We start from the raw sequence: 23,841 nt of genomic DNA, 5'->3' as shown, positions 1-23,841 counted from the left end.
TAACAAGCAGAAAACAGGGATCCCTGGGTGGCGCAGTGGTTTGGTGCCTGCCTTTGGCCCAGGGCGCGATCCTGGAGACCCGGGATCGAATCCCACATCGGGCTCCCGGTGCATGGAGCCTGCTTCTCCCTCTGCCTGTGTCTCTGCCTCTCTCTCTCTCTCTGTGACTATCATAAATAAAAATTAAAAAAAAAAAGCAGAAAACAAACAGAAGTTTAAGAACGTACATACCTCATATATACATGGAATATCCCCAGGGGAAACAGGAAAACTGAAATGGCCCAAGTTACCACCTTAAATATCATTTTCAGCTAAGGACAAAAGAAAGATGTTAGAGGGATGGGGGAGCTAAGTGAGGTCATCAGGAAAAGCACAGTACATAAGAGTAAGTTTGTTATGTAGATTTTTTTTTTTAAGATTTTGTTTATTTATGAGAGGCAGAGAGAGAGAGAGAGAGGTGCAGAGATACAGGCAGAGGGAGAAGCAGGCTCCATATAGGGAGCCTGATGTGAGACTCGATCCCAGGACTCCAGGATCATGCCCTGGGCTGAAGCAGGTGCTTAACCACTGAGCCACCCAGGTTTCCCTGTTATGTAGATTTAAGTCCTGCTCCAGTTTTAAGGGTTTCTTATGATTTAGGGTGTTGCCTTCCTGGTATAGAGAGAAAGATGGAAGTAGGAGATTTCCTTTGTTAAGTGTAGATCTTCCTTAGGAAAGGGTAACTTCTACCATGTTTTCAGAGCTTCTCCTCTGTCTGCTGTTTCTTAAAAATAAACAGTTTAAAAATAATCCTTATGCCAAGGAGCATAAGGATTTTGGGATGGTACAGTACCCTCCACAGGCATTTTTCCAAGCACATTGTAATTAGTTAGTTGGCATAGTAATACCTTGAGGTAGGTTCCTTTATTAGTCCCATTACACCTATTGAGGAACAGAGTGGTTAAGCAATTTGCCCAAGAAGCAGAAGCAAGAAGGAATTGAATCCAGTTGCAGGGTGAATCCACTAACCACTGTGGCATGCTGTTCTTGGTGGGTGTTGATAGATTCCAGTTTCTTAAGAAATTGGGTTTCTGTGGAGGGTGAAGAAGTACTAATTTCAAATCATCCATCTTATGAAGAAATTTAAAAATATTTCTTTAATTATTGAACTCACATAGCACAACATAGCTGATTAGAGCATTCTACCTATTTACCTATTTGTAGTTGGGTTTTGGTAATATTTGATTAACCTTCATATTTAGATTTTGGTCAGCAGTTGTCACTTGTTACCATTACTCAAGCAGTCTTATAGTAATGGAAGTTGTGCTCTAGCTTTGGGTCTAACTTTGGTCATTTAACTTAGTTTAATGAGAGTTTTGGCTAGTTACCAAGCCTTAGGTTAACATCCTAGGTAAGAGCTCTCCTTTCTGCTCACACAAAGTTATATATATGTAATGTAGGAAACACCTTTTTTTCTTTTTTTTTTTTTAAGATTTATTTATTTATTCATTCACAGAGAGAGAGAAACGGAGACATAGGCAGAGGGAGAAGCAGGCTCCAATCAGGAAACCTGATGTGGGACTCGATCCTAGATCTGGGGATCATGCCCCGAGCCAAAGGCAGACGCCTAACCGCTGAGCCACCCAGGTGTCCCAGAAACACCTTTTTTCTTACTCAGAAAAGCATTGTGTATGAGTGTGTAATAGAGAGAAACTAATTTTATTATTACTAGTATTCTTACAGAAGAGTACTAGAGTGTAGGATACATGATTTCTACTAGTTTGGTCTTCACTATTATGCATAGACCTAAGCAAGCAAGATCTTTTGTTCACTAATGTATACTTCTTCCAGGGAGACTTCTAATATCCTCATGAAAGCAGACTCCTGGTGCTTTGGTTTCATGGGATGCCAGACATTGAAGTCTGGTACTAAATGATTAGTTTAGCACTAATTATTTACTAAATTCTCAATTTTGAGAGTTTACTATGTCACTTTTTGAGATCATATGATAAATCAATAACTTGGAGACCTGAGAGAGACCAGATCAGAGAATGGTTTCCATGAAGGGGACACATAGAACAAAGGTTTTTATGAACAAAGCAGAGGCAGAAGGGGACACATAGAACAAAGGTTTTATTGCAGCCTTGGGAAGCTTACAAAAACAACAGAAAACAAACAAAAAGTAGGAATTTAAATTGAAAAAGATGGGAGGAAAAATTGGGGGAAATAAGAAAATAAAAAGGAATAAAATATTATTGGTCTAAAATGTTTCAGTGATAGCTACATTAATAAAGGATGTTAGAATGAAAGTCAATGATAAAAAAATATATTTGTGGGGGTGCTTGGGTGGCTCAGTTGGTTAACCATCTAACTTGGTTTCAACTCAGGTCATGATCTCAGGCTATGAGATGAGCCCCACATCTGGGCTCCACACTCAGCAGGAAATCTGCTTAAGATTCCCTTCCTTTCCCCTCTCCCTCACCCTCTGTTCCCTCCCCCACATGTGTTCATGCACACACACACTCTTTCTTGATAAATAGGATCTTTAAGAAAAAAGATATTTGGTTTATGTGAGAAAATAGACAACAGGGAGACTTCTCAGGGAGGGTCTGTGTTGTTATTATTTACTAAATTGTAGGTTTGGGGAGAATTACCGTCAAGTAAAAGAAAATTATCCACAGTTCCACTATACTCAACTTTTAATATTATTTACTTTTATTCTGGAGTTTTTTCATGAATTTTAAAATGTATTTTTTCCTTTAGTGTAAAAAAATGCCATTGATTATGCCAGAAACCTTAATTTAATTATATATTTTCAGAAAACAAAATTTAAAAATTACTTTAAATGTACACAATTGAGGGGCACCTAGCTGGCTCAGTTGGTAGAGCATGTAGCTCTTAACCTTGGGGCTGTGAGTTCACACCCCATCTTGGATGTAGAGATTACTTAAAAATAAATTTTTTAAAGATTATTTACTTATTTGAGAGAGAGAGAGCAAGCATGAACGGGAGGAATGGCAGAGGGACAAGCAACTCCTCACTAAGCAGGGAGCCTGACCTGGGATTTGAACCCAGGGTCCTGAGATTATGACCTGAGCTGAAGTCAGATACTTAACTGACTGAGCCACCTAGATACCTCAAAAATAAAAATCATTAAAAAATGTACGTAAGTGAAAAAATATATTGTGAGGATATGTGATACGTGTACTCATAATTTATCCATAAATTTGAATCCTGTTCAGTTAGCACTCATAGAATAATTTTTTTATAAAGATTTTACCTATTTATTCATGAGAGACACACAGAGAGGCAGAGACATAGACAGAGGGAGGAGCAGGCTCCCTGTGGGGAGCCCAATGTGGAACGTAATCTCAGGACCATGGGATCATGATCAAGCCAAAGGTAGATGCTCAACCACCAAGCCACTCAGGTGCCCCAGAATAATAATTTTTCATGGTAGTATAAACTCATAGTGGGACTTAGTTTAACAGCTGTTCATATTTCCACCTTGTGGATTTACTGTATTTATTTAACCTTCTACCATTTTTAGCTGTAGTTTAATTCCAGGTATAAATAACTCTTCAATGGATATATTTATTCATGAATCATTTTTGTATTTCAGATTATTCTCTCAAAATGGATTTGTGGAAGTAGAATAATTAGGTTGAAGACTAAGAAACATTTATGATATTTGATATCCATTGCCAAATAACTTTCCAGAAGAATTCATGAATTTTATAACAATGTCTAATGGGAGATTTTTTTTTCATGTTAATTTGTTTCTCAAATTGTGTTGGAATCTTGCTAGGAAGATATGATGTGAGAATGCTAAAACTCCCTTAGTAGGTAATATCTTAGAAAAGCTAAATTTAAATCTTAGTTTTGCCACTTCTTTGAAACCTTGAATATCACTGAACATTTTTCCAGTTTTTTTTTTTCATCTGTACCATAGAAATAGTATATATATTTTTTCTGCCTGGTTTAAAGAGTACTATACTAATCAAATATTTGAAAGGATTTTGGAAAATGCCAAGTACTCTAATTATTAATTCAAACCAAATGGCTTTATAATCTAGTATGATATAGATAGAAATTCAGATCTTGAAAAATGAGGGCTTTGGCATTAGATTTATATCATTGGAGACATTTGATTTATTTTTGGCTGTGTCACAATAAAATGTTATCTGAGAACTGTGGGCTGACTCCATTTTCTTGCATAATGCAATTTTTTAAAACTTTTATCTCCATTACTTCAGTATTTTAGCAATCCTAGTATATGGTAAACCAGCTTAGATTAGTACTAGGCAACTCATTTGTGTAGTAGTTATGGAAAGGGGAAGGTCAAGTGCTCCACCTGCCATGGAACTTTTTATTTCTTTTTGAAAAAGAAAAGAATTAAAGCCAGGATATGTGAAAGCCAAAGATGAGTTATATGTGTCAAGTACTAAAATGGTTGTGTGTAATGACTGGTAAGAGGAGGAAGCATTTTATGTGTAAGAAGGAGAGGCAAGTCAGTGTCATGCTGTGTGTTATGTTCTGTTTGCCAAATTGTTGCAAACCACATGATGATAAAGAAATAAAAGGGGTGAATGGGAGAAAGGGCCCATGCAATGGTGAGGGGGTGAGGATGCTAAAGAAACAAGAAATTGAAGAAAACAGGTGACCACAGGGGAGGAGCAACAGGAATACAGCAGGGTCCGGAGCCTTCTTGCTGAGGAGAGGACACAGAATGTTAAGTTCTGAAGAAGAGGCTTCGTCTCAAGTCCCCAGGGGAAGTAAGAAAATGAAGTAGAGAGCCTCTGGAGATGTAATTGAAGAAAAGACCAGCACAATAGGAATAATAGTAGTGTAGGTAGAACCTAAGCAGAGAAGATAAAGTACAAGACAGAGCCAACACAGAAAGTGAATTAGGAGCAAAATAAATGTATTATGATTTAGAGGTGGGGAACATACCATAAAAAATCAAAAGATTGGATATTTAATTATTAAACTTTGAGAGAAAAGAAAAAGTAGAGGGCTTTAATACACGGAAACTAAGACAAGAAAATGGCTGAATATAAAGAAGAAAATTTATTTTTCGTGAAGAGAGAGGATCAGGGGATTTTTTATTTATTGCTAAGGAAAGACCTTACTAGAAGCGAGTCAGAGTTTTCATTAACACATTCTGTACATATTCAAAAGATATGTACCATTAAGGCTGTAAGATATATGTTCATGGAAGTGGAGTCAGGAGGAGATAAACAGATTTATGAGTGCATAGGTCACTCTGTGGAAATTTATGGTAATGCATTTCAGAAAGCAGAGGGAACAGTGAAAGAAAGTATCCCTCTGTGTTTAATTATGGCCTACCAGGAAAGCTTGTTGGTCAAAAGGGAGCCAAAGGAACATGGGGAAAAGAGTGACCATGTAACTTTAGAAATCATAAACCTGATTGGAAAAAGCCAAATAGGTTTGGGCATTAGACAAAGCTACTTAAAAAACTCATTATGAGTGATAGGATGTGTAAAGAAGAAAAAGGGGGATCTTTAACCAAAGGCAAGTCAAATAAAAAGCCTGGCATGAATGTTGATAGAGTGTTTGTGCCAGCCATTAAGCTATTCTCTAAGTTTCAAATCCAGCCTGTAGACTCAGCTTGTGATTCTGGGGCTGGGACTCCGCAAACCACATTTCTTCTCGGCCAGCTGCTCTCTGGCAATGGGGATGCCAAAAAGACACAAGACTGGAGGAAGGAGAAAGGATATTGTCCTTTCTGTGGGGTTGTAGTTATTTCCCATTCCTGTGAGTGTCTTGCCAGCAATGCTTTTCATCCCAGCCAGAGACAGCTCATTTTAGGTACAGCATCTGATCCAGTTTGCAGTTTTTCTATCCCTTGTAGACCTGGCCTCAATGCCGCCCCTCAAAGACACCAGTACCAGCCTGCTAGCACATAACCCACAGAAGTTTGAGTCTCAGCTTCACTTGCCCCTTCTCCAAGTCTCTAGGCTGTAATAATGCCGACTTTCCCCTTTGTTTCCCTACTCCTAGGGATGGTCATTGTTTTCCCATATTTGCCACTTCCATTGAACATTTATGTACCATTTTGATCCTTTCCTAGTTTTAGACCTAGCTAATTCTTAAGCATCTAGTGAGTTCATTTCTGTAAAAAAAAAAAAAATACTGGGTTAATTATTAGGCTTTCTTTGTATTAGTCAGAACATTATATATACTAGGGATTCTGTTAGCTACACTGATTATAATAGATACTGCAGACTTAACATGACAGAAAGGAGAAACCCACAAGCCATTTTATTAAAAAAAAAAAAAAAGGCAACAGGGTGCTGGGTGGCTCAGCAGGTTAAGCAGCTGCCTCCAGCTTAGGTCATGATCCCAGGGTCCTGGGATCTCTCTCTGCCTGCTTGTCACTCCTACTTGTCCTCTTATTGTCTGTCAAATAAATAAATAAATAAAATCTTAAAAAAAATAGCAACAACATCAAACTGAAAGAACAACACAAATATATTAATAAGAGAACTGAAGCTGAAATGGAGGAGACAAAAATAGAAACTCAGAAGTTAGAAACTTAAGAAGTAAGAAACTTCTTACTTTAGATAAGAATACAGTAGTCAAACCAGGGAGAGATGTCATGTTGAAGATCATAAAGTGAGGCAGTAAGTAGTGACATGAGTTTAATGAACACTGGCAAACCAAACAACCTTGATTACCTTCCCCTGCAAATTAGAAGACATATACGATAAACACACACACATAAATCAAAAGTGAAAAAAATATCAGGACAATGTCATAGATATTGCATAAATGGCCTGACAAGCTAACGTGAAAAAGTCTCATGATATCCCTGTGGAGAAAATAAAAAAGAGATAAAAGGAATAATTATATAGTCAGATGGATATGTATTGGGTTAATTACCATGGCCAAAGTTATTGATTAAAGGGATCAATGACAATATTCATCGAAGGCTCCAGTATTGTTTCACAGGCTCTGCCCTTGTCCTGTTTTTGTCCTGTTCCACATTCATTTTAAATCAATGATGTCAATTCTTCCTGCCAAAGACCACTAGCAACATACTTGTAGCTGAAAAAGATGGGTTTGTTACTCATTGCCATTGCAGGAAAATGTTTTTCTGGGGCATTCTATTACAGGATTTGAGTTTTGGTGGAATGATTTTGGAGAGGGCCTAGGGAAATGGGGCTTTAGATGTTATCAGGAAATAGGGATAATTCTGTGATTGGGTTCCTTAATCTTATCTATAAAAAGAACATAGGATAAAGCCATAATTGATTTAAAAAAAAATTAAGCAGTGACCTGTTAGCCAGGGGGGAGGAAGTTTCATATTTTGTGGCTTATACAGTGACCTTGATTTGTCTCTCTTTATCATACTTTTTGAGTGACCTTGTCTGATGTTGCTATTTTGTGAGATGGTTTATGTTCAATAAGAGAACACAGCGTAACTGTAAGCATCAGACCAGAATGTCAAGGGGTTCTTTATTCTTTCTCAATGATTTATTTAGATAAATGTAGAAGGCAACTTAATCAAATTTTTGGATGACATCAAGTTGAAAAAAGATAATTATATGGACTCTAGAGATAAAATGTATGTTAGAGAGTATAAAATACAAGTTAGCCTTTTATAAATCTAGAAACAAAGGCCTAAAGCAATTAATGACTTTATCTAATTGAAAGAGCAAATACAAATTAAGAGACTTAATTCTCCCTGTTGAAAATAAGCAGAGACTTTACCTCCCCTTTTCTTAGAGCATTTAGTTTAGAAAACTAGTGAGTTCTTTCTCTTTTTTTTTCTTTTTCTTTTTTTTAGATTTTCTGTTCATGTAGGAGGGGGAGGGAGGGAGAGAAAATCAGAAGCAGACTGTGCAATGAGCTCAGAGCCTGTTGCAGGGCTCGATTCCACAACCTCAATATCATGACCTAAGCCAAAATCAAGGGTTAGATACCTAATTGACCAAGCAACCCAGGCACCTCTCTGTCTTTTTGAAATATACATGAATCTTACTAAAAGCTAAATAATTAATAAGGCTCTTTCCAGCTGTATGACCCAAGATTGTCTTTCTTAAGGATCTGGGAGACATCTCTTTGGAAGGTAACCATCAAACATCATGACCCTGTTTCTCAGTTTCAGTGGGATGGTAGGAGCCTAACTTTGGCAGCACATACCTCACCCCACGTTACAAAATGTTTCCTATTGTATAGATAAGAATTTGTCTTTCTTCTGAATAAAGTCAATCAGCTAACATAGATGGTCACCCAGTAACTTGGTGAATTTAGGATGAACTGTGTGTGACAAATGGTTCTGTGAAGTCCTCCTTCTTGAGGATTATATCATGTTTATCTTGAGAATATGTGTATAATAAGTTGTATATGATTGTCTCCAGAAGAGGGAGAGATTTCTTTCTGTCTTGGCATTGTCTTTAGTAGATTGCTTGTGATGCATATCACATTCTGGTTTAATGATTATTTAATAATAAACTATTTTCTTTCTCTACTGCCTTCATGGAGAAGTTGCCTGGGATGGGAGGAGATTTTGTTTTTAATTATATTTCCCCAACCCAAAGGTCACAGGGCCCTGGCAAAGATGGAGCAGTAGATATATGTGGTCAACATTTTGACAGTGCATAGGTATTGGACTGGAGCTAGGAGTATTAATAAGGATACAAATAAAATACTGCTCTTTGGTTCAAAGGAAATAGTGACTTTCTTAGTTTACAAATGCATTCATTCATTATTTATTTTAAAAATATTTATTTATTTGGGAGAGCATGAGCAGGGAGAGGAATGCAAGGAGGGGGAGAGGGACAAGAAGACTCCTTGCAAGTGTGGAGCCCAAGATGGGGTTCTAAGCAGGGCTTGATTCCAAGACCCTGAAATCTGACCTGAGCTGAAGTCAGATGCTTAACTGGCCAAACCACCCAGGCACCCCTGCAAATGCATTTAAATGTGTCAGATAGTAAAAAGAAAATGGATTCAAAGTTCTGAGATACATCTCTAGTACTTATTTATCTTATAACTAGAAGTTTGTACTTTTTAAAGATTTATTTATTTATTAGAGCAGGGGGAGAGTCAGAGAGAGAGAGAGAGAGGGGGAGAATGAATCTCAAGCAGACCCCACACTGCGCTCAGGACCCAATTCCATGACCCTGAGATCTGACCTGAGCCAAAATCAAGAGTTGGATGCTTGACTGACTGATAGCCTCCCAGGTGTCCTGAAGTTTATACTTTTTGAACAGTGTCCTCCAATTCCTACTCACCCTATCCTCCATCTCTGGTAACCACAAGTTTGATCACTTTTCTGTGAGGTTTTATTTTTGTTTTTTAGATTCCACATATAAGTGAGATCATACAGTATTTGTCTTTCTTTTTGACTTATTTTCCTTAGGATAATGCCTTCAAGGTCCACTCATGTTGTTTTTTTGGCTGAATAATATTCCTTTATTATTGAATTCCTTAATATACCACAACTTCTTTAACCACTCACCTGTTGAGGGACACTTAGGTTGTTTCCATGTCTTGGTTATTACAAATAATGCTGCTACAAATATGATGGTGCAGACATCTTTTTGAATTAGTGTTCTTGTTTCCTTTGGATTTATTCCCAGAAGTGGCATTACTGGATCATATGGTAGTTTTCATTTTAATTTTTTGAGGAATCTCCATACTGTTTTCTATAGTGATTGCACCAATTTATATCCCATTAAATTGCAGAAAGGTCATATATAACATGATGACTACAGCTCACACTGCTGTGTGATATATAGGAAAGTTGTTAAGAGAGAAATTCCTAACAGTTCTTATCACAAGAAGAAAATATTTTTCTTTCTTTTTATTGTATCCACAGGAAAAGATGGGTATTAGCTGAACCCATTGTAGCAATCATTTTATAATATATATAAATCAAACCACCATGCTGCTGGCCTTAAACTTATACAGTGATGTATATCAGTTATTTTTCAAGAAAACTGGAAAAAAAAGTTCTGAGATTAGAGATAAGACCAGTGCCTATTCTTGCCTGAGTAGTTATGAGTAGAAAGATTCCAGGAGGGGAAAATTTAAGGATACTTCTCAATTTATCATCTCCTCACCATCTTCTTGAGGTGGCTTCTAAATTCCAGGATATTCATGAAATTTTGTAGCATTGGCCACTTGGGTTGGTGTATGGGGAGTGATTTAGGAGAGGATTCTGGTTACTGGCACCATTATGTGTGCCACACATTTGCTCAGCTGTGCGTTGTCTAGTCTTGATCTTGGGTGCAGTGAATCATTGTTGCCAGTACCCACAAGACTGTTCACTTCCCCGGCTGCTCTCCAGTCCAATGATCACTGATACCTCCACTGAGAACTATACCTTTCTTATCACCAGGGACAGTGATAAGTGTCGCTTTTTCTTTCCACGAATTCTTGAGAACTTCTTGAGAGTAACAGAAATAGTTCTGTCGGGAACCCTGGGTGGCTCAGCGGTTTAGCCACCCTGGGTGGCTTCAGCCCAGGGCGTGATCCTGGAGACCTGGGATCAAGTCCCATGTCAGGCTCCACATGAAGGAAGGTTCTGTACACCAGCTGACAAATGGAATCCCTGGACAGAGGACGAGCACCCACAGCTCTTCACTGGGGGAGCCACAGTCAGCCTCGGTATTTGCAGAGATGCTTTGTGCTTTAGAGACCCTGCCATTGAGGGGGAGGCCTGTGGGAAGAGGACGCTTCAGGATGTGGCTTTCCAGTCTCTTGTGCCCTCTTTCCCAGACTGTGCTTGGCTGTTGATGTGCATGGTTGATACACATAGGTGGTGGTAGTGAAACATAGCCATTTGGATATCCATCACCTTCGACCGGGAAGCCCAAGAGGCGAGGTCTCAGCCAGCAGAAAGATCAGCTTAGCTTGCTGGCCAATGAGAAAGGTGGATAAAGACAGTGTCACCTCCTCCTCACTTCTCTGCACCATCAGAAAGTCCTCTTGCTGTGTGTTCTCATCTGCCTTGGGGTAACAGTGAGAACAAGCACTACATTGACATTGTGTCAATGACAGGTCCCCACCCTGCTTCCCCATCCTCTTCAGGGCTGAAGAGGGGCTTAAGGGCCAAATGCCCTTTACCTACACCTCCAGATCTGCACATTTCTCACCACTGCATTACATTTCTGTCATAAGGATATTGGCCATTGCTGAATTTACTGTGTAATGAACATCACATTATTCCAGTTATAATCACTGTGTCCACAGGTAGCGTTAATATGCTGGTGTCTGCTGGACAAAGAGCTCCCTTTAAACCACTCCCATTTCCTCCTCCCCAATATCTCCACCTGCCCTTTCCAAATGACAGTCTTTAAACAAAATCATGTGTGGGTCTTGGAGTCCACAGCCTGGTACAAGAACCCACCAAAGAACCAGTTTGCATGGTCAGCACTTCACAGAAGAGAAGCAAGGCATATCCAGCTGTAATGATGCCGCAGCCACTGTCTCATTAAATCTGTGTTCTCTAAAAAAATAAAAATAAAAAAAAAATGCTGCGAGCCTGACGTGCGACTTGATCCCAGGTCTCCAGGATCACGCCCTGGGCTGAAGGTGGTGCTAAACCGCTGAGCCACCCAGGGTTCTTAAAACAAAGAAAAAAAAAAAAGTTGTCTTGCAGCTCATTTGGTGAGGGTCGTGAAGTATGAATCAAGTTTGGGAAAGAACACAATGGGCAAGGCTTCACAGTATTATTTTATCGTGACTTTTTTTTCTTTTTTTAAAAAAGATTTTATTTATTTTATTCATGAGAGACACACAGGGAGAGGCAGAGACATAGGCAGAGGGAAAGGTGGGCTCCCCAAGAGGAACCTGATGTGGGACTTGATCCCAGGACCCCAAGATTACAACCTGAGTCAAAGGCAGATACTCAACCACTGACCCACCCCGGTGTCTCTTATCACAATTTTTCTCATATACCTTGGATGATCCATAGCAATTTCCTGGGGAAAAATATGAAGAGAAAATAGATAATACATATAATTCAGATGGCAAAGTGTTGCCTAATTAAGTGTCATGAAAAACTTGTCATAAAAGGATGATAATTCAGAAGATGGTAGAGGGAGACTGAAGTAAACTTTATGAGGTGAATAAAGCATAAATTCTAACAGCTGACAAATTCATTTATTTTGACATTTATTTTGAAATTATTGCAATAATATCAGTCATATATTTTTAAAATTTATTTATTCATGAGAGACAGAGAGAGAGAGGCAGAGACACAGGCAGAGGGAGAAGCAGGCCCCATACAGGGAGCCCTGTGTTGGACTCGATCCCGGGGCTCCAAGATCACGCCTCGGGCTGAAGGCAGGCGCTAAACCGCCAAACCGTCCAGGGATCCCCCATATGTATGTTTTTTAAAGGACAGTAGCAGATGATCTTTATAAAGTGACAAAATCTGTCCCACAAAACCATTTTCTTTGAATTCTGCAAAGTTTGAAACTTCACTTAGTCTATAGATTACCAATTTTTTATATTATTTCTTCATGTATAAATAGGATTTTCCAAATTAGAGATATGCATTTAATTATTAACAAAACCTTATGTGTTTGTAAAATTTGGAGGCAAAATTTCTCCTTGTTCAGCTGAATATTATAAAACGCTAAGGATATTCATATACCCTTTTATTTTTTTTTTATTTTTATTTTTTTAAAGATATATATTTTTTATTTATGATAGTCACAGAGATAGAGAGAGAGAGAGAGAGGCAGAGGGAGAAGCAGGCTCCATGCCCCGGGAGCCCGATGTGGGATTTGATCCCGGGTCTCCAGGATCGTGCCCTGGGCCAAAGGCAGGCGCCAAACCGCTGCGCCACCCAGGGATCCCTCATATACCCTTTTAAAGAAGAGTTTGTGTGAGGTTAGCCTACAAAGCAGAAAATGGGCTAATTTAGGAAAGTACAAATGCAATCTGCTAAGTATATAGCAGTGTTGTTACACTGTGAAAAAATACGGATAGTCTCCAAGGGTGGAGTTTACATTTTTCTTGTGGTATAAATAACTGCATTGCAAGGAAACAAAAAAGAAAAGAAAGAACTGAAAGGAAGACTACCATGGACTAAAATGGTAAAGGAGAGCTGGAAATGTAGAACTTTGTGGGTTGTGTGGAGAGAAATAAATAAGAATGGGGTTTTCTAGTCTTCTAACATAGTTTGCACTGGAGTGTGACTGATGGAAAGAGAAGACTGAGTTCTCCTTAGGACATGCTCAGTTTGCAGTGCTTGAGGGGTAACTAGGTGCCTTGTGTACAGAACTGCAGTTCATGAAAGGAGGTTTAGCTAGAGAAAAAGATTCAGGGATTATTGTAGTAGAGGTGACAGAAAAGTTATTGAATGTTATTGAAGGAATGAATTATGAGAATTTGAAAGCCATGAAATTTAGAGGTTTCTCTGTCAAAATGAGACATGAGATGCAGAAGCTATCTCCAAAATATTCACTGGCTTTCCAAACTACATTTAAGTAAGAAGAAAACAAAGAATTGAAAACTTAAAGAATATGTGAATTGTTTGCAACCAGCTAAACACAATAGGTTGCCATTTCCCCCAGCATCATTACTCCGTTACTCAGGACTGTAAGTAGGCAAAGTTGTGAATCACATTATTCTTTCATTTCCAACTTTGTGGCCAGAATCTTTCCAGTAGGAAATAATCCTCAGATGACTTGTGTCTTCAGAGTAGGCACAGCCTTTTGTCTTCAGTTCCTCCTTATCCCAAATAGTCCCTAGGACTTTAGAGCTATCCTTGTTAGCCCTTCTACCTTGCTTTTCTTTATGAAAACCTCATTACCTTGTCTTTCATTTCTCTTACATCTCCCCTAAGCATCAGCTAAATTATCTGATGCATAATATGCTCAATACTAATTCAGATGGCAAATACTTGTCCCCGAGTAACACATATATACTGTTATTCTAAAGGCATGATTGCAATTTAGACACTGTAGAATATTGAAGAATTGCTTGGGGCAAAGATACCTCTTGTGCTTATTAAGCTGTACAAAAATGCACTTGTTATTTATTGTAGAGACTGTTAAAATAATAGGTTTAATTGACTATAAAAGTTACATAATTTTAGAAATAAGAGTAAGAAAACCAAATCAGCCTAGGAGTAACAACTGATAGCATTTATATGCCTCTACTTTATGCATGTTAATTTTAGTATCACCACTACCGTTCTTATCTTCTAACCATCTTCTCTTTGTTATCATTATTGACAAAATTGGTTGGATGCTCACTGTGTGCCAGCACTGGGTTAAGTGTCTGACTTGGTGTAATTCATTCACAAAACAACTTGTACTGTAGATCTTATTTTCCCCATTTTGCAGAACAGGAATTGCGACTTAGAGAAGTTAGTTTACCCAAAGACAAATGGAAGATGGAGGGTATAAATTTGGGCAACCTGAATTCTAAGCTGTACTTTTTTTGAGCTTATGCTATATTAAACTGGGTGGTGTTTAAAGTCTTGAAAGGGCAATCATAATGAACAGAGTCTCTCTTAGTAACATTTGTGTTATTTTTCTTCCCGTCAGGACTTTTTAATTTGTATCTTGAATACGGGTGGTGGCGAGCTTGGTTTACAAAGATAATTTGTACCATAATTACCTCATAATTAGAGTAACTCTTCTATCCATTCTTCATTTGAAAAAGTTTTATTTTTGTTTCTTATACTTTTGTTCTTTGCCTAGTACTAGGTAACAGTATAATTAGTAACTATAGCTAATTACATACTACTTTTAGAATAGCTATGTGTCCCAATTGAGTTATAATGTCCTGAATTGAGTACCAAAATTTGCAATAATATTTTCTAAGCACAAAATAAAGACGAAATTTGAAACCTTTGGTTAATGCTATATAAATCAGACATGCTATCTGACCCACACTGATGCTTCATTATGATTAATGAATATAGTAATAGTGCTTCTCTTAAATTTTTCAAATCCAGATAGCCTCTTCCAGTATCTCTGGGGTTCAACTTGCCAGATTTAGCAAATAAAAATATACCAAGTTAGGGACACTTGGGTGACTCAGTCGTTTATGTGTCTGCCTTTGGCTCAGGTCATGATCCGGGGTCCTAGGATGAAGCGCTATGATGTCGGGCTCCCTGCTCAACAGGGACCCTGCTTCTTCCTCTCCTTCTGCCTGCTGCTCTGCCTGACTTGTGTGCGCTTTCTTTTTCTGTCAAATAAGTAAATTTTAATACATACACACACACACACACACACACACACATATATATAGTTAAATTTGAATTTCAGATAAACAACAAAGATAATTGCTTTAGTGTAACTATGTCCCAAATAGTGCATGGAATATAGTTACACTTTAAAAAAATTGTTTATCCAAAATTCAAATTTAACTGGGCATCTAGTATTTTTCTTCGCAGATTTATCTGGTGACTCCCCTTAGTCCCAGACAAACAGTTTGTGATCTCGAATCTCGAATGATTTCAGAGCCTTCCTTTTGAGAAAAATAATGTCCTTCACCCAGTGCATCCAGTAACTTCTCACAGAGTGGGGCCAGGGAGACCACCATGTTGTCTAAAGTCAGGAGGTGGTTTCCTAATGACTCACATTGAATGACCCTCTGATGTGTGATATATGTGATTCCGGTGATTCTCTTTTCAAAAACACATATGCATTTATTAAAGAACTCAATCATGTGATTAAGACAGTATTTAAAAAACACTCTAAGGGTCGTCATGCTCCATTCTCCTTGGAGATTCTGTTCTCCCAGGGCAAGGAAGCTGTGAGGTGAGAATGGAGAATCTTTGTATTTATTTTTATGTAATACGTTTTAATAGCATCTTAGGTGTATATCCTCTTTTTAATATTTTATTACCTTATAATCTTACTTTATGCTATGTTGGCTTTTATTTAATTTGTGATCTGCCTTTAAAATCATTCCCAGCTCCACGAGCCTTCCAATATGGCAAAAAATGAAATGTACAGTATCACTGGGACATATAATTGGCCAAAGGAGTTGAATATAATTAAGTATTTAAAGTTAACGTCTGTTTATAGTATATATTTATACTAAAAGAGCACATTAACAAATGCAGGGTAGTCACTAAACTCTAAAGATTGGTCTCCAATGTATATGTCTTTTTTTTACTGTGTTGTAGAGTCCTCTCCCCATGAATCTAGGTTGACTTCAAGACTTGTTTTTGATCGATAGATGTCGTGAAAGTGACAACAGGTGACATCCTAGGCTGGAAGATAGGAAGCTTTGTAGCTTCTGCTCTTGGAATATTTGTTTTGATATGTTCCTTCTTGAAATCTGACCTCCAAGCTGTAAGTAGTTCAAACCACGTGGGGATGCCACAGATCAGTATTTCTGTTGACAACCCAATTGAGTTCCAAGCTGAGACCTTGATATCCAGGCATATCAAGGTGAATCAAGCTGGACATTTACTCTAGTCACCTCTTCTGATCCTAACAGTCCTGGCCATCATCTAACTGAAACTGTATGAGACTCCAAGTAAGAACTTTAGAATTGAGCCTGGTTAATTTATAACACTGAGATAATAAGTAATATGTTTTAAAATTCGGGATTGTTAGTTATTCAACAATAGGTAAATGGCACATAGTGCAAGGAAGCAGACAAACCCAGAATGTGAGACATTCTGAAAGAAAATTGACCCAATTTAACAACAGCTCAATAGCAGAAGAAAAAAATGAAGGAATGTGCTCTATGTTAGGCTAAAAGTGACTTCAGAGACAACATGCAAATATCATGTGTGGATGTTGTTTAGATTCTAATATAAAACAACTAAACATATTTTTGAGGCAATTTGGGAAATTTGACTACACTCATAGAATATTGATAATTCTGTTAGGATTTAAGGTGACATAAGATAAGGCCCTTTTTAAAAATAGTTGTGTATGAAACTAAGTGAGAGTGAAATGACAGAACTTCCATTTGCTTTAAAATAATTCAGCAATGAAAAAGATAAAATGAGAAAGAAATACATGAAGCAAGAATAAAAATCTTGATAATTTTTCACTCTGGTGAGGGGTATATGGAAGTCCATTGTTAGTAACTTCCCTACTTCAATGCATATTTGAAATTTTCATAATTAAAATTAGTGAAAATACTTCCTGATGCGATACAGAATATAAACCACACACATAATCTATGTATGCATGTAAACATGGAAATTATACACATATCCATATAAGTGCACAAATAAACAGACAGAATTATTCAGAAAATAAGAACTACATATCATTTCATAGGTGAGATTATAGATGGCTTACATATCAAATTAATATTTATTTTCAATTAAATATACTGACAATATTATAAAAGGTAAGGTATACAAAATATTTTATAACCAACACTGTTTCCTTTCTTATCCAGTATGTTCAACATAAAATTTAAGATTTATGTAAGAACTTTCTTCTTTTCTTGATGTTATTCCCATTTATTTTTTTATAAATTTATTTTTATTTATACTGGCATGTCAGTGAGCCTATTGTATTGACTTGGAAGCTTTCTGGAAGTTGTCAGGGGTGGGATTCCTGAGTGGCTCAGTGGTTGAGCGTCTGCCTTTGGCTCCGGGTGTGATTCCAGGGTCCTGGGATCGAGTCCCACATCAAGCTCCCTGCATGGAGCCTGCTTCTCCCTCTGCCTGTGTCTTTGCCTCTCTCTCTCTCTCTCTCTCTCTCTCTGTCTCTGTGTGTGTGTCTCTCATGAATAAATAAATAAGATCTTAAAAAAAAAAAAGGAAGTTGTCAGGGGTTAGAGGACAAAACTAAAGTTATATCATATTCCATATTAGATTCCAAAATTAACCTGTCTTTAGTCACAGTTTTGCAAAGCAGGACAATTGTTGGTTTTGTCTACACATACGAAGTCTAAAAAGTTACATAAATTGTATACTAGTTACTAAAGAGTTATTAGTAAAGTTTTTATGGCTCTGGTTCTTGAATAAATTTAGATAAATACTTTGTGTATAGGAATCTGGTTAATATTCCTTCTTTCAGAGAGTCACTAAAAATAAAGAAAAGGATCACTGCATTAAAATGTCAAAACGAGTCCCAAAGTACAAATTTTAAAGTGACCTTTAAACCATTTTAGAGCTTTTCATTTCAGATTAATATAGCAAATTGATAAGTAATAGCACAGTTTTTCCCCCCTCAGGAAATGTCCTTTTATAAACCTGAAAGGAACCTGAGAACCCCAAATTAAAATTATGTTAAATCATAAAATTAAGAGCTAACAGTTAGACTTAAAATAGTCAGTGATAAGTGGACTCAGCTTGATGTAGACAGCTTTATAAGAATCTTTAAAATTCTTGTAATGTTCCTGCTGTGAGCTGATGAACCTGTGCTAAAAACTCATTCCTTTCAAATGACCCTAAGAAGAATGACTCTTCTGAAAATACAAAATGTTAAATTAATTATTAAGTCGTATTTTTAAAGTTTTCACAAACCCTAATATTATCTCAGATTCTTTGACAAAGGCTTGATTCCTGAGTCTTTTTCGTTAGGGTGGTAATTTGGTCAACTAAGAGGAAGCTTGCCCTGGGTGTGGTGGAAAGAGAATAAAGGTAAGCTCATTTACTTTTTGCAGATCAGTTATTAAATGTCACATTGACATTTACCATTGACATTGACAGTATGACAAGAGACTTTCTTTTGTCCTGCTACTCCCCAGAAAAGAAAATTATAACGTAAAAGATGCTGTATACTTCCCCAAACATCTGTGGTTTAATCTGATTAAAATTATTGGGACAGAGTCAGAAGGAACATGCCACAGTTTGTAAAATGAATTAGTTCTAAAAACACTGTGAAGGAAAGATTTCTCAGTATATATTAATAGAACAAAACATTGTAATTTGTGGGTCCATTTTAAGCTATCAAAAGAGGTAATTACAGAAGACTCCATGAGTGATTCAGGGATGATCACATATGTACTTTGCAAAGATATAAAAATTTACAGTAATATGAAATTAATGAATTTCCTGCCAACAACAGTATGTTATGATATAAAGTAATATCTCAGAAGTAATCACTTAAAAAATTAAGCTGAGGATTTATTTATTTTCTACATTATTTGAACATTCACAATCCAGATCTTTTATATATATCTTTGGGTTTCCACTTGTTTTCTGTTTTTAATTTTGCTAAAAGTTAGACTAACCACAGAGCCGTGCAAGTCCAGGGTTCTGGCTCTGGTACTACCCTTCTGATGCTCTGGCTCCTATTTGTCTACCCTGGGGGACTGGGATATAACTTTGTCTATTGGAGCCCCCAGACTCAAACTCTTCTCTCTTAATGCTCCTTACCCAAAAGGATTGGTTGCTTTCCTTTTATGTAAGGAACTCATTCATTATAGATCAAAACTCAACCCAGTCATTGATCTGAGGGTGAATTGACAGCTAATAGCAATTAGCTAATAGTCATTGCTCCAGGGGTGTTTCCATTTTAGTAACCTCTGACGTCTAAAGTGGAGTTTTCAGATTTCTGGGTACCTAAGAAATCTGGTACTTGGTGAGATTGTGAAAAGCATTGCAGACCTTTGGATAGCATTCCCAGAAATTTCAGCTGCATGGAATGGGATCAAGTAATGTATTCTTTTTTAAAGATTTTATGTATTTATTCATGAGAGACACACAGATGCAGAGACACAGAGGCATAGACAGAGGGAGAAGCAGGCTCCTTTCAGGGAGCTGGATGTGGGACTCCATCCCCAGACCAGGGATTGTGCCCTGAGACAAAGGCAGACACTCAACCACTAAGCCACTTAGGCATCCCAGTAATGTATGTTTTAAACAAGCTCCCAGATTTATTCTTTCTTTTTTCCTATTATAAAGTTTTAAAAAAACCAAAAAACAAAACCACCTTACTGAGATCTTACTGGAACATATTCACATGCCATGTAATTCACCCATTTAAAATGTAAAATTCAGTTGCTTTAGTATATTGACAGAGTTGTATAGCCATCTCCATAGAACTTTAAGACATTTTCATCACCCCCAAAAGAAACCTCATACCCATTAGCACTAACTCTCCATTCTCCTAGTACTTGACAACCGTGAATTTACTTTGTCTCCCTACATTTGCTTACTCTAGACATTCCATAGAAATGAAATCATACAGCTCATTGAATGCAGCAGTAGCTCTCCAGACTGCTGTTTTCTTCTGAAGGTGAGCTGGACCCACACAGAAGCAACTATCTCTAAGAGACCTGCAGTTGGCATTGATGTTGGCACCACCTACTCTTGTATGGGTGTTTTCTAGCATGGGAAAGTGGAAATAATTACCAGTGTTCAGGGAAACTGAACCACCCCAAGTTATATCACCTTCACAGAATGATTGATTGTTGATACTGCAAAGAATCAAGTTGTAATGAACCCCACCAACATAGTTTTTGAAGCCAAACACTTGATTGGACATAGATTTGATGATGCTGTTGTCCAATCTGATCTGAAGCATTGACCCTTCATGATGGTGAATGATGCTGGCAGGCCCAAGGTCCAAGTAGAATATAAGGGGGACACAAAAAATTTCTATCCAGAGGAGGTATCCTCTATGGTTTTGATGAAAATGAAGGAAATCACAGAGGCCTATCTTGGGAAGACCATTACCTGCATACTTCAATAACCCTCAGGCTACCAAAGATGCTAGAACTATTATTGCTGGTCTCAATGTACTTTGAATCATCAATGAGCCAACTGTTAACTGCTGTTGCTTATGGCTTAGACAAAAAGGTTGGAGCTGAAAGGAATGTGCTGATCTTTGAGTTAGCAGGTGGCACTTTTGATATATCAGTCCTTACTCTTGAAGGTGGGATCTTTGAGGTCAAGTCCACAGCTGGAGACACCCAATTAGGTGGAGAAGACTTTGACAACTGAATGGTCAACCATTTTATTGTGGAGTTCAAGTGCAAACAGAAGGACATCAGTGAAAACGAGGGTAGTCCATCATCTTCGTACTGCTTGCAAACATGCTGAGCATATACTTTCTTCTAGAACCCAGCCTGGAAGCTAGACTGTTTCTCTCTATGAAGGAATTGACTTATATACCTCTATTACTCATGCCTGGTTTGAAGAATTAAATGCTGACCTGTTCTGTGGCACCCTGGACCCTCTAGAGAAAGCTCTTCAGGATACCAAGCTAGACAAGCCTCAGATCTATGATATTTTCCTGGTGGGTGGTTCTCTCCATATCTCCAAGATCAGAAACTTCTATAAGATTTCTTCAAAGGAAAGGAACTGAATAGGAACTGTTGTGTATGGTGCAGCCCTCCAGGCAGCCATGTTTTCTGGAGACAAATCTGAAAATCTTCAAGATTTGCTGCTGTTGGATGTCACTCCACTTTCTCTTGGTATTGAAACTGTTGGAGGTATTATGACTGTGCTTATCAAGTGCAATACTGCCATTCCTGCCAAGCAGACATGAAGTTTCACTACCTACTGTGACAAACAGCCTGGAGTGCTTATTCAGGTATATGAAGGTGAGCATGCTATGACCAAGGATAACAACCTACTTGGCCTCACAGGCATACCTCCTGCCCCTTTTGGTGTTCCTCATATTGAGTCACTTTTGATATTGATGCTAATGGTATCCTCTATGTCTCTGCTCTAGATGAAAGCACAGGAAAAGAGAACAAGATTACTCTCAAAATGACTAGAGCCACTTGATCAAGGAAGACATTGAGTGCATGGTCCAGGAAGCTAAGAAGTACAAAGCTGAAGATGAGAAGCAGTGGGACAAGGTGTCTTCCAAGAATTCACTTGAGTAAAAATGCATTCAAAGTGAAAGCAACTGTTGAAGACAAAAACCTTCAGAGTAAAATCAATGATGAGAACAAACAAGATTCTTGATAGGTGTAATGAAACCATTAACTGGCTTGATAAGACTGCAGAGAAGGAAGAATTTGAACATCAGCAGAAAGAGCTGGAGAAGGTCTGCAACCCCATCATTACCAAGCTGTACCAGAGTGCCGGAGGCATGCCAGGGGGAATGCCTGGAGGCTTTCCTGGTGGTGGAGCTCCTCTCTCTGGTGGTGCCTTTTCTGGGTCTACCATTGAAGAGGTTGGTTAAGCCAACCTGAGAACGGGTTTAGCCTTGTTCCACACAAAACATTTGAAGGACCTAAATGTGTAGCAAATTTTAATGACAGTTTTAAAGTCAAGCTGCTATAGTAAATATGCTAGGCGTTCTTGACTTGAATATGGCATATGTGCATAGGGAAAGGAAATAAACATTGTATTGTTAAGTGGAAAAATGCAATGTCTTAAATAAGATTGTATTTAAAATTGGCACCAAAAAATGAAATCAGTACAATATGTGTTCTTTTGTGACTGGTTTCTTCCATTTAGCATGTTTTCAAGGTTCATTTATGTTGTAGCATGTGTCAGTATTTTTTTTTTTTTTGCCATAAAAACCCCTCCATTTATGTGGATATACCTCATTTAATCGATCCATTCATTAGGTGATGGACATTTGAGTTGTTTCCACTTTTTGATTGTTACAAATAGTGCTATTATGAACATACATGTACAAGTTTTTTGTTTAGATGCCTGTTTTCATTTTTCTTGGGTATAACGCTGAAAGTGGTATTGCTGGGTCATATAGTAACTTTATGTTTAACTTATTGGAGAACTGCTAAACTGTTTTTCCAAAGCATTGGCTGTATTATTTACATTCCCATTAGCAAGTATCAGAGTTTGCATTTTCACAAATGTTTACAATTATCCTTTTTTTTAAAAAAATTTAGCCATTCTAGTGGATGTCAAGTGGTATCATACTGTGTTTTAATTTGAATTTCCTTAATGATGAAAGACCTTGAGCATCTCCATGTGTCCTTTGGGGCATTTGTATATTTCCTTTGGAAAAATGTCTATTCAAATCCTTTGCTTAGGTTTTAATTATTCTTTCAGTAGTGAGTTGTAAGAGTGCTCTACATACTCTGAATGTAAGTTTCTAATCAGATACATGATTTGTAGATGTTTTCTCCCATTATTTTGTGGGTTGTCTTTTCATTTTCTTGATGTTGGCTATTGAAGCACAAAAGTTTTTAATTTTGATATAATTTATCTACTTTTTTTCCTCTTTTGTTTTTTGTGCTTTTGGTGTCATATCTCAGAAACTGTTGCCTAACCCAAGATCATGATCTATTCTTGTACTTCTTATAGCTTTAGCTTTTACATTTACTTCTATGATCAATTTTGAGTTAATTTTTGTAAGTGCTGTGTAGTAGGGTTCAATTTAATTTCTTTGCATATGAATATCTAGTTGTCTGAGAACTATTTGTTCAACTTATTCTATGATTAAATGTCTTGACACCTTTGTTGAAAGTCAGTTGACCACAAATGTAAGACTATTTTTGTGACTCTCGGTCTATTCCATTAATTTCTGTTTACTCTTATGCCAGCTAACACTGTACTCTTTTTTTTAAAACATCTTATTTATTTATTCATGAGAGACACACACACACACACACACACACACAGAGAGAGAGAGAGAGAGAGAGAGAGAGAGGCAGAGACACAGGCAGAGGGAGAAGCAGGCTCCACACAGGGAGTCTGATGTGGGACTCGATCCCGGGACTCCAGGATCGTGCCCTGGGCCAAAGGCAGGCGCTAAACTGCTGAGCCACCCAGGGATCCCTGTACTCTTGATTACTATAGATCCTGATTAACTTTTGAAATTGGGAAATATGTGATCTCTAACTTTATTTTTCTTTTTCAAGATTGTTCTGACTATTCTGGGTCCTATCTAATTCCATATACATTTTGGGATCAACCTGTCAATTTCTGCAATTAAGTTAGCTAGGATTTTGAGAGGAATTGCTTTGAAACTATAGATCAATATGGGGAATATTACCATCTTAACAATATCAAGTTTT

At 37.6% G+C, this 23,841-nt stretch overlaps 1 pseudogene; it reads left to right on the top strand.

Annotated features, from left to right (window-relative positions):
* Window positions 1–5,477: 5,477 nt before the first annotated feature.
* On the top strand, window positions 5,478–22,034 carry LOC112909448 (heat shock cognate 71 kDa protein pseudogene; annotated as a pseudogene).
* The last annotated feature ends 1,807 nt before the right edge of the window (window positions 22,035–23,841 follow it).

The sequence above is a fragment of the Vulpes vulpes genome, chromosome 11 (assembly GCF_048418805.1).
Source record: "Vulpes vulpes isolate BD-2025 chromosome 11, VulVul3, whole genome shotgun sequence".
Classification (NCBI taxonomy): domain Eukaryota; kingdom Metazoa; phylum Chordata; class Mammalia; order Carnivora; family Canidae; genus Vulpes; species Vulpes vulpes.
The sequence above is the reverse complement of the archived record's forward strand: the minus strand, read 5'-3'. Positions and strand labels throughout refer to the sequence as shown.